Raw genomic sequence first — 15,098 nt, forward strand, 5'->3', positions numbered from 1 at the left:
GGTAGTGAAATCGTTAAAATAGTGGGAGTGAGATTCATAAAATAAATATCGCCTATTTTATGTCTTAGTAAATTGCTTAAACAATCACTGATATTTGTTTGTTTCTTTTCAGTATTTCATAAGATGAATTCGCGTAATCCACTATTCTCGATCCTCGAACAAAATAAGTTGACTGGCGCAAACTATACGGAATGGTTCCGTAAGTTGAAGATTGTCTTGACTTCGGAGAAGATGCTCTACGTGTTAGAAAAATCTCCTCCGAAGGAAGCACCAGCTGACGTAAGTCCGAAGGAGTTAGCCAAGCTTGATACATGGTGGGACCATGATATCAAGACCAAATGCTATATGCAAGCCTCGATGTCTGATGAACTCCAGAGGTGATTTGAGGACACCGTGAATGCTGCTGACATTCACGTTCAACTCAAGGAACTTTTTGGGGCTCAATCGAGGGCTGAAAGGTTCGCTACTGTAAAGAAGCTAATGACGTGTCGCATGCGTGAAGGGACTTCGGTCCGTGATCATGGGGTACGAGTGATTTGGCTCATACAGAAGTTGGTAACCCTTGATTTGGTGTTGGAGCATGAACTCAACGTGGACTTACTACTTCTGTCTCTTCCTTCTTCGTTTGACGGATTTGTGGTAAATTTCAATATGAACAAGATAGAGGCCTCCCTTGAAGAGATGGTCAATATGCTTGTGACATATGAATCCACATTAAAGAAGGATAAACCGGCTTTCTTGGTGGGCTCCTCTTCTTCTGCTAAGAAGGGGCCAAGTACAAAGGGCAAGAAACGTTCTGCCCCACCCAAGAAAATCGAACCCGAGAAGAAGTACAAGACAAAGGCTTCAAAGATGGAAAAATCCAAGGATGTTTGCCATTACTGCAAGAAGCCCGATCATTGGAAGCGTAACTGCAAGGAATATCTAGAGCAGTTGCGAACTGCAAAGGGTATGTTCTATATTGAAATAAATGTTTCACTTAATACTACTTCTTGGGTATTGGATACCGGATGTGGATCTCACATTTGCAATGATTTGCAGGTGATGACAAGAAGTCGCAGGCTTAGGATGGGCGAGACCCAGCTGAGGCTCGGAAATGGTTCCAGAGTTGAAGCAAAAGCCGTGGGAGATGTTTATTTAATTTTGCAGAACGGATTTAAGTTACTTTTACGAGATATTTTATTTGTTTCGGATTTGATTAAAAACATTATTTCTGTTTCTATGCTTGATAGAGATGGTTATTCTTGCAATTTTGTGAATGGGATTTGCAATATTTAAAGGAATGAATGTTTGATTGGAAATGGACAACTTGAAAACGATCTATACAACTTAAAACTAAAAGACGTTCCAATAAATTATGTTGATAAACCGGCAACAACAAACAAAAGGAAAATCGATAGCCAAAACCCGGCAAACCTTTGGCACGCTAGGCTAGGTCATATTTCCTCAAGGAGGATGAACAAGCTAGTGGGAGAGGGCATGTTTGATATGTCTGATATTAACTCTCTACCTACTTGTGAATCCTGCCTAAAAGGAAAAATGACTAAATCTCCTTTTAAGGGGAAACCTGAGCGTAGTCAAAATCTGTTGGATTTGATCCATACAGATGTTTGTGGTCCATTTAGAGTTGGGACTCAATATGGCCACACCTACTTCATTACCTTTACTGATGATTATTCAAGGTATGGGTATTTATATTTAATGAAATATAAGTCTGAAGCATTTGAAAAGTTCAAAGAATTCAAGGCTGAAGTAGAAAACAAGCTAGGTAAAAGTATTAAAGCACTTCGATCGGATCGAGGTGGAGAATACTTGAGTACCGAGTTTTTGGACTATCTAAAAGAGAATGGGATTCTCTCTCAGTGGACTCCTCCTATGACACCACAACTTAATGGTGTATCGGAGCGTCGTAATCGAACTTTGTTGGACATGGTTCGGTCCATGATGAGCTTCACTGAGCTTCCACCTTCGTTTTGGGGCTATGCGCTTGAAACGGCGGTATTGTTGTTGAACAACATCCACACTAAAGCAGTGGAAAAAACACCATACGAGTTATGGAATGGCAAAGCTCCTAAGTATTCGTACTTGAGGATTTGGGGATGTCCTGCTTACGTGAAGCGGACAGTGGGAGATAAGTTGGATAGTCGATCCAGCTTATGTTATTTTGTAGGGTATTCGAAGAATTCAATCGGATATTATTTCTATTATCCTGCTGAAACAAAGGTGTTTGTTTCAAGGAATGCCACCTTCTTGGAGAAGGAGTTCTTATTGGATAAGAAAGGCGAGATGATGGAACTCGAAGAAATTCGAGAAGAACTCGAAATACAAAATAACAATCCTACACCTCAGGAACCATTGCTGGACACGCCTATACCTAGAAGATCCGAGAGGACTTCTAGACCTCCTATTCGATATGGTCTTCTTCTTGAAGGGGATCAAGATGAACCCAATGTTGGATGTGATCCAAGAAACTTCAAGGAAGCAATTTCTGATGCGGATTCAAATTTATGGCTTGAAGCTATGCAGTCGGAAATAGATTCGATGCATACAAACCAAGTTTGGTCTTTAGTAGATCCTCCCGATGGAATTGTTCCAATAGGATGTAAATGGATCTACAAAAGAAAGCTTGGGCCTGATGGTAAGGTATTGACCTACAAGGCGCGATTGGTGGCAAAAGGTTATACTCAAAGACAAGGAGTTGACTATGATGAAACCTTTTCACCAGTTGCAATGTTCAAGTCCATAAGAATCCTTATTTCCATAGCTGCATGGTATGACTATGAGATATGGCAAATGGATGTGAAGACTGCTTTTCTTAATGGAGACATTAAGGAAGAAATCTATATGAAGCAGCCTGAGGGGTACACATCCATGGGAAGCGAGCATAAGGTATGCAAGCTTCAGAGATCAATTTATGGTCTAAAACAAGCATCAAGAAGTTGGAACCAGAAATTTGATGAAACAATAAAAGATTTTGGTTTCATCAAGAACCCGGAGGAACCATGCGTGTACAAGAAAGTAGTTAAGGATGCTGTGACATTCTTATTACTTTATGTTGATGACATCCTACTCATTGGGAATGACGTAGGGATGTTGCAGTCAACGAAGATATGGTTATCAGGTAGATTCTCGATAAAGGATTTGGGTGAGGCAACCTATATTCTTGGGATACAGATCTATAGAGATAGATCTAAGAGAATGATAGGACTCACTCAATCAACCTACATCGACACCATATTGAAACGGTTTTCAATGGATGGGTCCAAGAGAGGACATCTACCCATGTGTCATGGAGTTTCTCTATCCAAGTCTATGTGTCCCAAGACTGATGAAGAGATAGAGAAAATGACACATGTACCATATGCGTCAGCCATAGGTAGTATCATGTATGGGATGATATCTACCAGACCGGATGTAGCATTTGCTCTGAGTGTCACGAGCAGATATCAAGCTAATCCCAGTCAAATGCATTGGAAATCCGTGAAGGACATTCTTAAGTAATTACGAAGGACTAAGAATATGTTCATGGTATATGGAGGAAGAGAACTAAAATTGAAAGGCTATACCGACTCTAGCTTCCAAAGTGACGTGGATGACTCGAAGTCAACCTCTGGATTTGTGTTCATGCTCAATGGCGGTGCTGTCTCTTGGAAGAGTTTCAAGCAGGACACCACAGCGGATTCCACCACTGAGGCAGAATACATTGCAGCATCAGCTGCTGCTAAAGAGGCCGTTTGGATGAGGAATTTCTTCCAAGAGTTGGGCATCATTCCTGAAGTTGTTGGTCCAGTCCCGGTGTACTGTGACAACACGGGTGCCGTTGCTCAGGCAAAGGAACCAAGGTCTCATCAAAGATCCAAACACGTACTGAGGAAATACCACATCATCCGAGAGATTGTGGAAAGAGGAGACATCACTGTCGAAAGAGTGGCCTCTGCAGACAATATCGCTGATCCACTTACTAAGCCCTTGCCAGGACCATTATTTGACAAACATCGCGAAGCAATGGGTCTACGTAGTATGACTAGTTGGCTATAGGGCAAGTGGGAGATTGAAAGAGTGGGTGCCCGGTGAGCCAACTTGTGGCTAAGGGCTTTGATTACTCTTTGTATAAACAATCTTTTGTTTAATATAATTTACACTTTTATTAATGGCAATGACTTTATCTTTCTTCATATTGTTATATTGTGATATACTATTGTTGTTTTGATAAAGACCTTGAATATACTATAGTGTATGTAAGATGTGGTAGAACATGGGGATGTCTATCATGAAACACATCTTATAGTCACTGTATATTCTAAACTGTTCCTAGTCGATTGAGCCGTCCGATAATAAGGATAAGGATCGCTCGAGTTTGAGACTAGCATTTGCGATGCGGAGTACCACGTTTCATTGGTAAGGAACATAGAGATGTTCGAATCATGCAAATGGATATTCATATGATGAATTATCGAACTACCCTATACGGACTTTCCAAGTGGTTATCATTTATCGAGTGGATATAGTCCGCGGTTTTGGTTGTACACCATTAGTCCTTACTACTTGAAACATCATTGAGACTCTATATGCTAGTACTGTGCTTTGACTCGTTTACCGACTCTATTGGGGTCATCAGGTGTCGGGATTGGGTACAATTACAACACATATAGGAGTCGATGCTTTGTTGTCAAGGATTCACCACATACTTGCGAGTGTGGATATCCTATGCGATCTGAGGAGATATTAGTGTGACGAATCTCTGGCCAGAGTACATGATGTGATTTAAGAAATGTTTTCTTAGTAGCACATGCGATGTCACTATTTGATCTTCAAGATGCATTGCATAGTTATCGAATCTCGAGCGACTCTCGATATACCAATGGTTGTTGATTCGATCGGGATATATGGATGAAGGGACCGTACTGTACGCTAACCAAAATCTATTGGTTCTTGTAGGCACTATCAGTGATACCTAGGGAATCATGGGGCGATGTTGCTAGGCGCTCATACCATGATTCGATGGGCAAGTCGGAAATTGTTGTTCCGAGTCACAAGGAGTTGTGAGCCCACGGCTAGCTATATACCTGAACCATTGAGGGTCACACAGTGTAATGGATTTTTGATCCCCGTTGAGATAGTTAAATTTAAAGAGTTAAATTTAATGAACGAAGAAGTTGGACTTCTTATTTAAGAGTAGAGGAGTAAGATTTCCTAAAATGACATAGGGATGGCCATTTTTGGAAATCACTGAATTCGGATTCAGAAAAATTTATCTTGACTTTAAAAGGTGCAGAAATGGTTTCTGTGCACATTGGTGAAATCGGTTTATCAATCGGAGTCACGATGAATTTTATATTAATTTCTGAACATGCGGGCTTTGCTTGTCGGGCTTGAACTTATGACTAATGGGCCCTAAGCTGTTAGTGGCCTACATTATAAATAAGTTATTGCAGTACAGAAATTACATACAACAGGTCACAATTTTCGAAAACCTAAGTATTTTCTAACAAGAGTGGCCGCCCCCCTCCCTGTCTACTCGAGAAAAATCCAGCCTGTGATTTTGAATTACAGTCTGGTTTAACGGATCAAATTCGTTAATCTCTTCGTAGAAACTTCTGATAAATTTTCTAGTGCAATCTATCAGAGGGATTAAATATCCATTCGTGGACCTGATTGAAGAACAGTTCGTCCATCAGTTCCAGGGATATACAACAAGAGCAGAGAAATCTGTTGGTGTCCAAAATCTCGATTCGAGATTAAAGGTAAAAATTTTATAATTGTTATTTAATTTTTACACACACAATTTAATCGTAAGGTTGATACCTTTTATGGAATCGTTCCATACAAAAATTTTAAACTTCCGCTGCACCGGGTATCAATCCTAATTGATCTGATCGCCTCATTCTCCAACAGTGATGATGGGTTTTCATCGGGATACCAGGTCCAGTATATGCCGAGAGTTGTGGACTATGACCAGGACTAGACGTGATGGGGCGCGATCCTATGCCAGTGTTCTCTGGGAGTCTTTGTACTTCAGAGGTTATCTGGGAGCCTTGTGCTTCAGGAGATGGCGGTGGGAAGGCTACTCAGTCTAGGGATTTGGTGACAGTCACGACGAGGTATGACCTTGGATTAGATATCAGGTTTGATATCATCTGGTGTGCCAGAGATATAGTTTGAGTGTTCTGCTATGGGAACTAGTCATGGAGGGATTTTCTTGACAAGTGTGTACTCTGAGCAGATAGACTTTAACCTATGGGTTATTTCTAGACGTGTGGATCTAGTAGGTGGATGGTTTCTACCAGCGATGGCTATGGGTTGTCATCAGAGTTGTGGTTAGAATTTCCTTGTGATAGGAATTATCCAACAACTTGGATAGGATGTTGTTCTAAGACTTAGACTCAAATACGAGGACTACTCCTTGATGATTGGCTTCATCAGTATTGGATTATATCAGATGTTAATTATTGTGCAGGACTATTTGAGATATGAGGGAAGCATGGCCTATGATCGTGAAACCTTGGTGGTTGTCCAGGTGGGTTATTGAGGTAAACTACCTTAGTCTTGAACGGTTGCACAATCTTAACAAGGGATATGATCAGGAGAGTGTTCGAAGATTGTGGAAATCTTTGGGATTCTTTAGTTATTCTTCTTGGACTTGACGAGCCGTGGTGTTCATTCTAAATGAACGAGGTAAGGATAGTGAGTCCAGTGGTTGCGCTAAGTACTGCCTGATATTTTCAGAGATTGAGCGTAGGATTTTCCATAGGATGGAAATGGGCTTAGTTTATCTTGATGTTTGCCTTGGGTGAACAAGACAACGATTAGTAGTGCTAAGGTGGCACGGGATCTGTGCTAGTGACTACTAGTGGTTATTGGCTAACTCTGTCAGAGTTAGGATGAAAAGGCGCAGGACTTGTGCCAAGTAAACTACTTATGTATCGTGATCTGACACCGTTTGGAAAAGGTTCTTTGTGGCAGCTGAGTCATAGTTATTGACCGAGCCATATAGGTTTAGAAGATCAGTGGTGATATGGTCTGATCTAATAAGTGCGAGCTTAAGTAGATCGACGAATTCGATTGGTTGAGCCAATCAGGGTTGATCAGGATGTAGCAATTAAGAAATACTTGGGGATGGTATTTTGTCGAGTAATTCTTATGGGATGAGTACTGAATACCATCTCAGAGAAATCGAAGATTTGAGTTATTTAGTCTCAATGATCGCAAGAGATGAATCTTCTGGGATTGCTGTAATCGGGAACGATTGCAAGTGGACTTGTATGATCAAGTTAGGTGCTAACTTGACAGTGGAGACAAGCAAGGGAGTTGGTAGTTTCCGGTATGGTGCATTATTTTTAAGAAGGAAGCTGATATTTATACAATAAATTGCTTAGTGATAGCAATAGGTCAGGAAAGGATCATGTTGTTGTTTCATGTGAGAGTTTTCCATTGAACAACAATAGTGAAGATTGTTGACCGGACATTTCGGTTAAGTGAGGGCATCTATGTGTACCATTGTGGTTGGATTCGACGAGTAGTTGGAAATGCTAATGGACATTAGCAAGGAAACATCAGTTGTCTGATCTATGTGACATTAGCTAGGATCTGATCCTCGAGATCTAGCAGGATGTGTCACTAGTCTTCTAACGTGTGATGAACGATGTCTCTGAAATGACAGAGATAGTAGAATCTCAACTTAATAGCCAACAAGATTATTGTGGGAATTGAAGATTTCGCAAGATCGGGAGGGATCGAGTTTGTTCTTTCGAATCAGTGAGTCACATCTATGCAGACTGTTTGTCAAAGAATATTGCGTTGTATCAATAAACGACAATCAGATACGTATTATGTGGCAAGTTACTTCGAGCACAAGTATTTCCAGGATTGACTAGGGAATCGACGAATTAGATCGTTTAGTGTTGAGACTGATGCGTTCGGCAAGGGAGCGATTTGACTATTGAGAATCTGTTGGGATTTAGTTCCAGGATCAGTATGTTCAACCTTGGGAGGTTGGTGTTGGAAAAACGGTGATCAGATCAATCAGAATTGATACCCGGTGCAGCGGAAGTTTAAAAATTTTATATGGAACGATTCCATATCATGGGTATCAAAACTTTACGATTAAATTGTGTGTGTAAAAATTAAATAACAATTTAAATTTTTACCTCCAATCTCGAATCGAGATTATGGACACCAACAGATTACTCTGCTCTTGTTGTATATCCCAAGAACTGATGGACGAACAATTCTTCAATCAGGTCCACGAACAGAAGTTTAATCCCTCTGATAGATTGTACTAGAAAATCTATCAGAATTTTCTACGAAGAGACTTAACGAATTTGATCCGTTAAACCAGACTGCAAATTCAAAATTCACATGCTGGAATTTTTCGAGCAGAGAGAGGAGAAAGGGGGGGCGGCCACTTTTAAAAACACACAGCTAGGGTTTTCGAAAATTGTGAGCCTCTATTGTGTAATTTCTGTACTGCAATAACTTATTTATAATATGAGCTGCTAACAGCTTAGGGCCCATTAGTCATAAGTTCAAGCCTGACAAGCAAAGCCCGCATGTTCAGAAATTGATATAAAATTCATCGTGACTCAGATTGATAAACCAATTTCACCAATGTGCACAGAAACCATTTCTGCACCTTTTAAAGTCAAGATAAATTTTTTGAATCCGAATTCAGTGATTTCCAAAAATGCCCATCCCTATGTCATTTTAGGAAATCTTACTCCCTCTACTCTTAAATAAAAAGTCCCACTTCTTTGTTCATTAAATTTAACTCTTTAAATTTAACTATCTCAACGGGGATTAAAAATCCATTACTTGTGTGACCCTCAATGGTTCAGGAATACAGCTAGCCGTGGGCTCACAACTTCTTGTGACTCGGAACAACAATTTCCGACTTGCCCATCGAATCATGGTAAGAGCGCCTAGCAACATGGCCCCATGATTCCCTAGGTATCACTGATAGTGCCTGCAAGAACCAATAGATTTTGGTTAGCGTACAATACGGTCCCTTCATCCATATATCCCGATCGAATCAACAACCATTGGTAAATCGAGAGTCGTTTGAGATTCGATAACTATGCAATGCATTTTGAAGATCAAATAGTGACATCGCATGTGCTAGTAAGAAACCATTTCTTAAAACACATCATGTACTCTATCCAGAGATTCGTCATACTAATATCTCCTCAGATTGCATAGGATATCCACACTCGCAAGTATGTGGTGAATCCTTGACAACAAAGCATCGACTCCTATATGTGTCGTAACCGTACCCAATCCCGACACCTGATGACCCCAATAGAGTCGGTAAACGAGTCAAAGCACAGTACTAGCATATAGAGTCTCAATGATGTTTCAAGTAGTAAGGACTAATGTTGTACAACCAAAACCGCGGACTTTATCCACTCGATAAGTGATAACCACTTGGAAAGTCCGGATAGGGTAGTTCGATCATTCATCGTATGAATATCCATTTGCATGCTTTGAACATCTCTATGTTCCATACCAATGAAACGTGGTACTCGGCATCGCAAATGCTAGTCTCAATCTCGAGCGATCCTTATCCTTATTAACGGACGGCTCAATCGACTAGGAACTGTTTAGAATATACAGTGACTATAAGATGTGTTTCATGATAGTCATCCCCATGTACTACCACATCTTACATACACTATAGTATATTCAAGGTCTTTATCAAAACAACAATAGTATATCACAATATAACAATATGAAGAAAGATAAAGTGAACGCCATTATAAAAGTGTAAATTATATTAAACAAAAGATTGTTTATACATAGAATCATCAAAGCCCTTAGCCACAAGTTGGCTCACCGGGCACCCACTCTTTCAATCTCCCACTTGCCCTAAAGCCAACTAGTCATACTACGCAGTCCCATTGCTTCGCGATGTTTGTCAAATAATGGTCCTGGCAAGGGCTTAGTAAGTGGATCAGCGATATTGTCTACAGAGGCCACTCTCTCGACAGTGATGTCTCCTCTTTCCACGATCTCCCGGATGATGTGGTATTTCCTCAGTACGTGTTTGGATCTTTGATGAGACCTTGGTTCCTTTGCCTGAGCAACGGCACCCGTGTTGTCACAGTACACCTGGACTGGACCAACAACTTCAGGAATGACGCCCAACTCCTGGACGAAATTCCTCATCCAAACATCCTCTTTAGCAGCAGCTGATGCCGCAATGTATTCTGCCTCAGTGGTGGAATCCGCTGTGGTGTCCTGCTTGGAACTCTTCCAAGAGACAACACCGCCATTGAGCATGAACACAAATCCAGAGGTTGACTTCGAGTCATCCACGTCACTTTGGAAGCTAGAGTCGGTATAGCCTTCCAATTTCAGTTCTCTTCCTCCATATACCATGAACATATTCTTAGTCCTTCGTAAGTACTTAAGAATGTCCTTCACGGCTTTCCAATGCATTTGACCGGGATTAGCTTGATATCTGCTCGTGACACTCAGAGCAAATACTACGTCCGGTCTGGTAGATATCATCCCATACATGATACTACCTATGGCTGACGCATATGGTACATGTGTCATTTTCTCTATCTCTTCATCAGTCTTGGGACACATAGACTTGGATAGAGAAACTCCATGACACATAGGTAGATGTCCTCTCTTGGACCCATCCATTGAAAACCTTTTCAATATGGTTTCGATGTAAATAGCTTGAGTAAGTCCTATCATTCTCTTAGATCTATCTCTATAGATCTGTATCCCTAGAATATAGGATTCCTCACCCAAATCCTTCATCGAGAATCTACCTGATAACCATATCTTTGTTGATTGAAACATCCCTACATCATTCCCAATGAGTAGGATGTCATCAACATAAAGTACTAAGAATGTCACAGCATCCTTAACTACTTTCTTGTACACGCACGGTTCCTCCGGGTTCTTGATGAAACCAAAATCCTTTATTGTTTCATCAAATTTCTGGTTCCAACTTCTTGATGCTTGTTTGAGACCATAGATTGATCTCTGAAGCTTGCATACCTTATGCTCGCTTCCCATGGATGTGTATCCCTCAGGCTGCGTCATATAGATCTCTTCCTTAATGTTCCATTAAGAAATGCAGTCTTCACATCCATTTGCCATATCTCATAGTCATACCAAGCAGCTATGGCAATAAGGATTCTTATGGACTTGAACATTGCAACTGGTGAAAAAGTTTCATCATAGTCAACTCCTTGTCTTTGAGTATAACCTTTCGCCACCAATCGCGCCTTGTAGATCAATACCTTACCATCAGTCCCAAGCTTTCTCTTGTAGATCCATTTACACCCTATTGGAACAATTCCATCGGGAGAATCTACTAAAGAACAAACTTGGTTTGTATGCATCGAATCTATTTCCGACTGCATAGCTTCAAGCCATAAATTTGAATCCGCATCAGAAATTGCTTCCTTGAAGTTTCTTGGATCACATCCAACATCGGGTTCATCTTGATCCCCTTCAAGAATAAGACCATATTGAATAGGAGGTCTAGAAGTCCTCTCGGATCTTCTAAGTATAGGCGTGTCCTCTGAAGATTCTTGAGGTATGGGATCATTATTTTGTATTTCGGGTTCTTCTCGAATTTCTTCGAGTTCCATCATCTCGCCTTTCTTATCCAATAAGAACTCCTTCTCCAAGAAGTTGGAATTCCTTGAAACAAACACTTTTGTTTCAGTAGGATAATAGAAATAATATCCGATTGAATTCTTCGGATACCCTACAAAATAACATAAGGTGGATCGACTATCCAACTTATCTCCCACTGTCTGCTTCACGTAAGCAGGACATCCCCAAATACTCAAGTACGAATACTTAGGAGCTTTGCCATTCCATAACTCGTATGGTGTTTTGTCCACTGCTTTGGTGTGGACGTTGTTCAACAACAACACCGCCGTTTCAAGCACGTAGCCCCAAAACGAAGGTGGAAGCTCAGTGAAGCTCATCATGGATCGAACCATGTCCAACAAAGTTCGATTACGACGCTCCGATACACCATTTAGCTGAGGTGTCATAAGAGGAGTCCACTGAGAGAGAATCCCATTCTCTTTCAGATAGTCCAAAAACTCGGTACTTAAGTATTCTCCACCTCGATCCGATCGAAGTGCTTTAATACTTTTATATAGCTTGTTTTCTACTTCAGCCTTGAATTCTTTGAACTTTTCAAATGCTTCAGACTTATATTTCATTAAATATAAATACCCATACCTTGAATAATAATCAGTAAAGGTAATGAAGTAGGTGTGGCCAAATTGAGTACCAATTCTAAATGGACCACAAACATCTGTATGAATCAAATCCAACAGATTTTGACTACGCTCAGGTTTCCCCTTAAAAGGATATTTAGTCATTTTTCCTTTTAGGCAGGATTCACAAGTAGGTAGAGAGTTAATATCAGACATATCAAACATGCCCTCTCCCACTAGCTTGTTCATCCTCCTTGAGGAAATATGACCTAGCCTAGCATGCCAAAGGTTTGCCGGGTTTTGACTATCGATTTTCCTTTTGTTCGTTGTTACCGGTTTATCAACATAATTTATTGGAACGTCTTTTAATTTTAAGTTATATAGATTGTTTTCAAGTTGTCCATTTCCAATCAAACATTCATTCTTATAAATATTGCAAATCCCATTCACAAAATTGCAAGAAAAACCATCTCTATCTAGCATAGAAACATAAATAATGTTTTTAATCAAATCTGGAACAAATAAAACATCTCTCAAAAGTAACTTAAAATCGTTCTGCAAAATTAAATAAACGTCTCCCACAGCTTTGGCTTCAACTCTAGAACCATTTCCGAGCCTCAGCTGGGTCTCACCCATTCTAAGCTTGCGGCTTCTTGTCATCACCTGCAAATCATTGCAAATGTGAGATCCACATCCGATATCCAATACCCAAGAAGTTGTATTAAGTGAAACATTTATTTCAATAAAGAACATACCCTTCGCAGTTCGCAACTGCTCTAGATATTCCTTGCAGTTACGTTTTCAATGACCGGGTTACTTGCAGTGATGGCAAACATCCTTGGACTTTTCCATGTTTGAAGCCTTTGTCTTGTTCTTCTTCTCGGGTCCGGTTTTCTTGGGTGGGGCAGAACGTTTCTTACCCTTTGTACTTGACCCCTTCTTAGCAGAAGAAGAGGAGCCCACCAAGAGAACCGGTTTATCCTTCTTTAAAGTGGCTTCATATGTTACAAGCATATTGACCATCTCTTCAAGGGAGGCCTATATCTTGTTCATATTGAAATTCACCACAAAACCATCAAATGATGAAGGAAGAGAGAGAAGTAATAAGTCCACGTTGAGTTCATGCTCCAACACCAAATCAAGCGTTACCAACTTCTGAATGAGCCAAATCACTCATACCCCATGATCACGGACCGAAGTCCCTTCACGCATGCGACACGTCATTAGCTCTTTTATAGTAGCTAACCTTTCATCTCTCGATTGAGCCCCAAAAAGTTCCTTGAGTTGTACGTGAATGTCAGCAGCATTCACGGTGTCCTCAAATCGCCTCTGGAGTTCATCAGACATCGAGGCTTGCATATAGCATTTGGCCTTGATATCATGGTCCCACCATGTATCAAGTTTGGCCAACTCTTCCGGACTTATGTCAGCTGATGCTTCCTTCGGAGGAGATTTTTCTAACACGTAGAGCATCTTCTCCGAGGTCAAGACAATCTTCAACTTACGGAACCATTCCGTATAGTTTGCGTCAGTCAGTTTATTTTGTTCGAGAATAGAGAATAGTGGATTGCGCGAATTCATCTTTATGAAATACTGAAAAGAAACAGACAATTATCAGTGATTGTTTAATTAATTTACTAAGACATAAATTAGGCGAAATTTATTTTATGAATCTCACTCCTACTATTTTAACGATTTCACTACCCTCTAGTGAAAACGGGAAACTGTTTTCCTTAGTGGGAACATGGAGTCCAATTGACAAACTATGGTCCCGAATAATATCAGCCAACCATAATTTTCAAAAGGTAGAGCCCAATTGCTTCCAAAGCAACCTCCATGTTTTTACCTCATGTCCAATAAGGGCCCAATAATATGACGCCGTTTATTGTGACATGTCAAGATGACCCATCAATATTAAGTTGTGATGGACGGTCGCCATGTGGATCCCCCAATAATATGAGCCGATCCCATGGGAGTTCCACCCAACTTACAACATTTGTCGATCCAATGTACAGCTTTCCGACGAACGGGCCCCCCAATAATATGAGCCGGACCGTATCCGCGGGTAGCATCTCATACATTGATCGTTGATGGAAGGTAGGAACATTTAAACAATATTTAAATTTCCTTTATTTATCTTGATATCAATTTTAAATCATATTTAAAATGAGGGATTTTAATTTTGAAAATTTGTCTCATCATTTAAAATTTGTATGCTTGCGGGATTCATACAATTTAGTCTAAAACATGCATACAACGATAATATCATATATTATATAGGATGATCGATTCCATTTCTAATCGACCCGTGGTTGCCAATCACGAGTCTAAGTCCAATCCTAGGTAATATGCAGGTATGCAATGCAATCCTATTACATTGAGCTTCCAATTTACATTTCTTCTGTCTTTATTGTCTGTTGGGCCCACCTCCGTCTTCAAATCTTCATCTCCCACTAAGTCTAATGTATTTACAATAAATAACTATGACAAGTAGGGGATACATTTTAAGGGGTGGGAACGGGCCATAAACCAGGCCCACTTTTATTACATATGACAATTCATATTGGGCCATAAACCAGGCCCATTAATAAATCCAACAACAATAAAACAAATGTAAATTCCTAACATACACATACAAAATTGGTCATGGCAATCGATCATCCTTATCCAATAATATTTAATTCAAAATTAATTTATTGGATAACATGCAATGACAATTTAAATTAAAAGGATAAAATCATATTCCATATATAAAATCTTATTTTACATACAAAATCATATTTTATCTTTTTATCAAATAAAATCATATTTTACATATAAAATCCAATTTTATACATAAAATCATATTTTACTCAATATTTCCATAACATCATATCTTATCATCAATTGTACCAAAAATAATTA

Source organism: Henckelia pumila, unplaced genomic scaffold (assembly GCF_033568475.1).
Source record: "Henckelia pumila isolate YLH828 unplaced genomic scaffold, ASM3356847v2 CTG_112:::fragment_1, whole genome shotgun sequence".
Lineage (NCBI taxonomy): Eukaryota > Viridiplantae > Streptophyta > Magnoliopsida > Lamiales > Gesneriaceae > Henckelia > Henckelia pumila.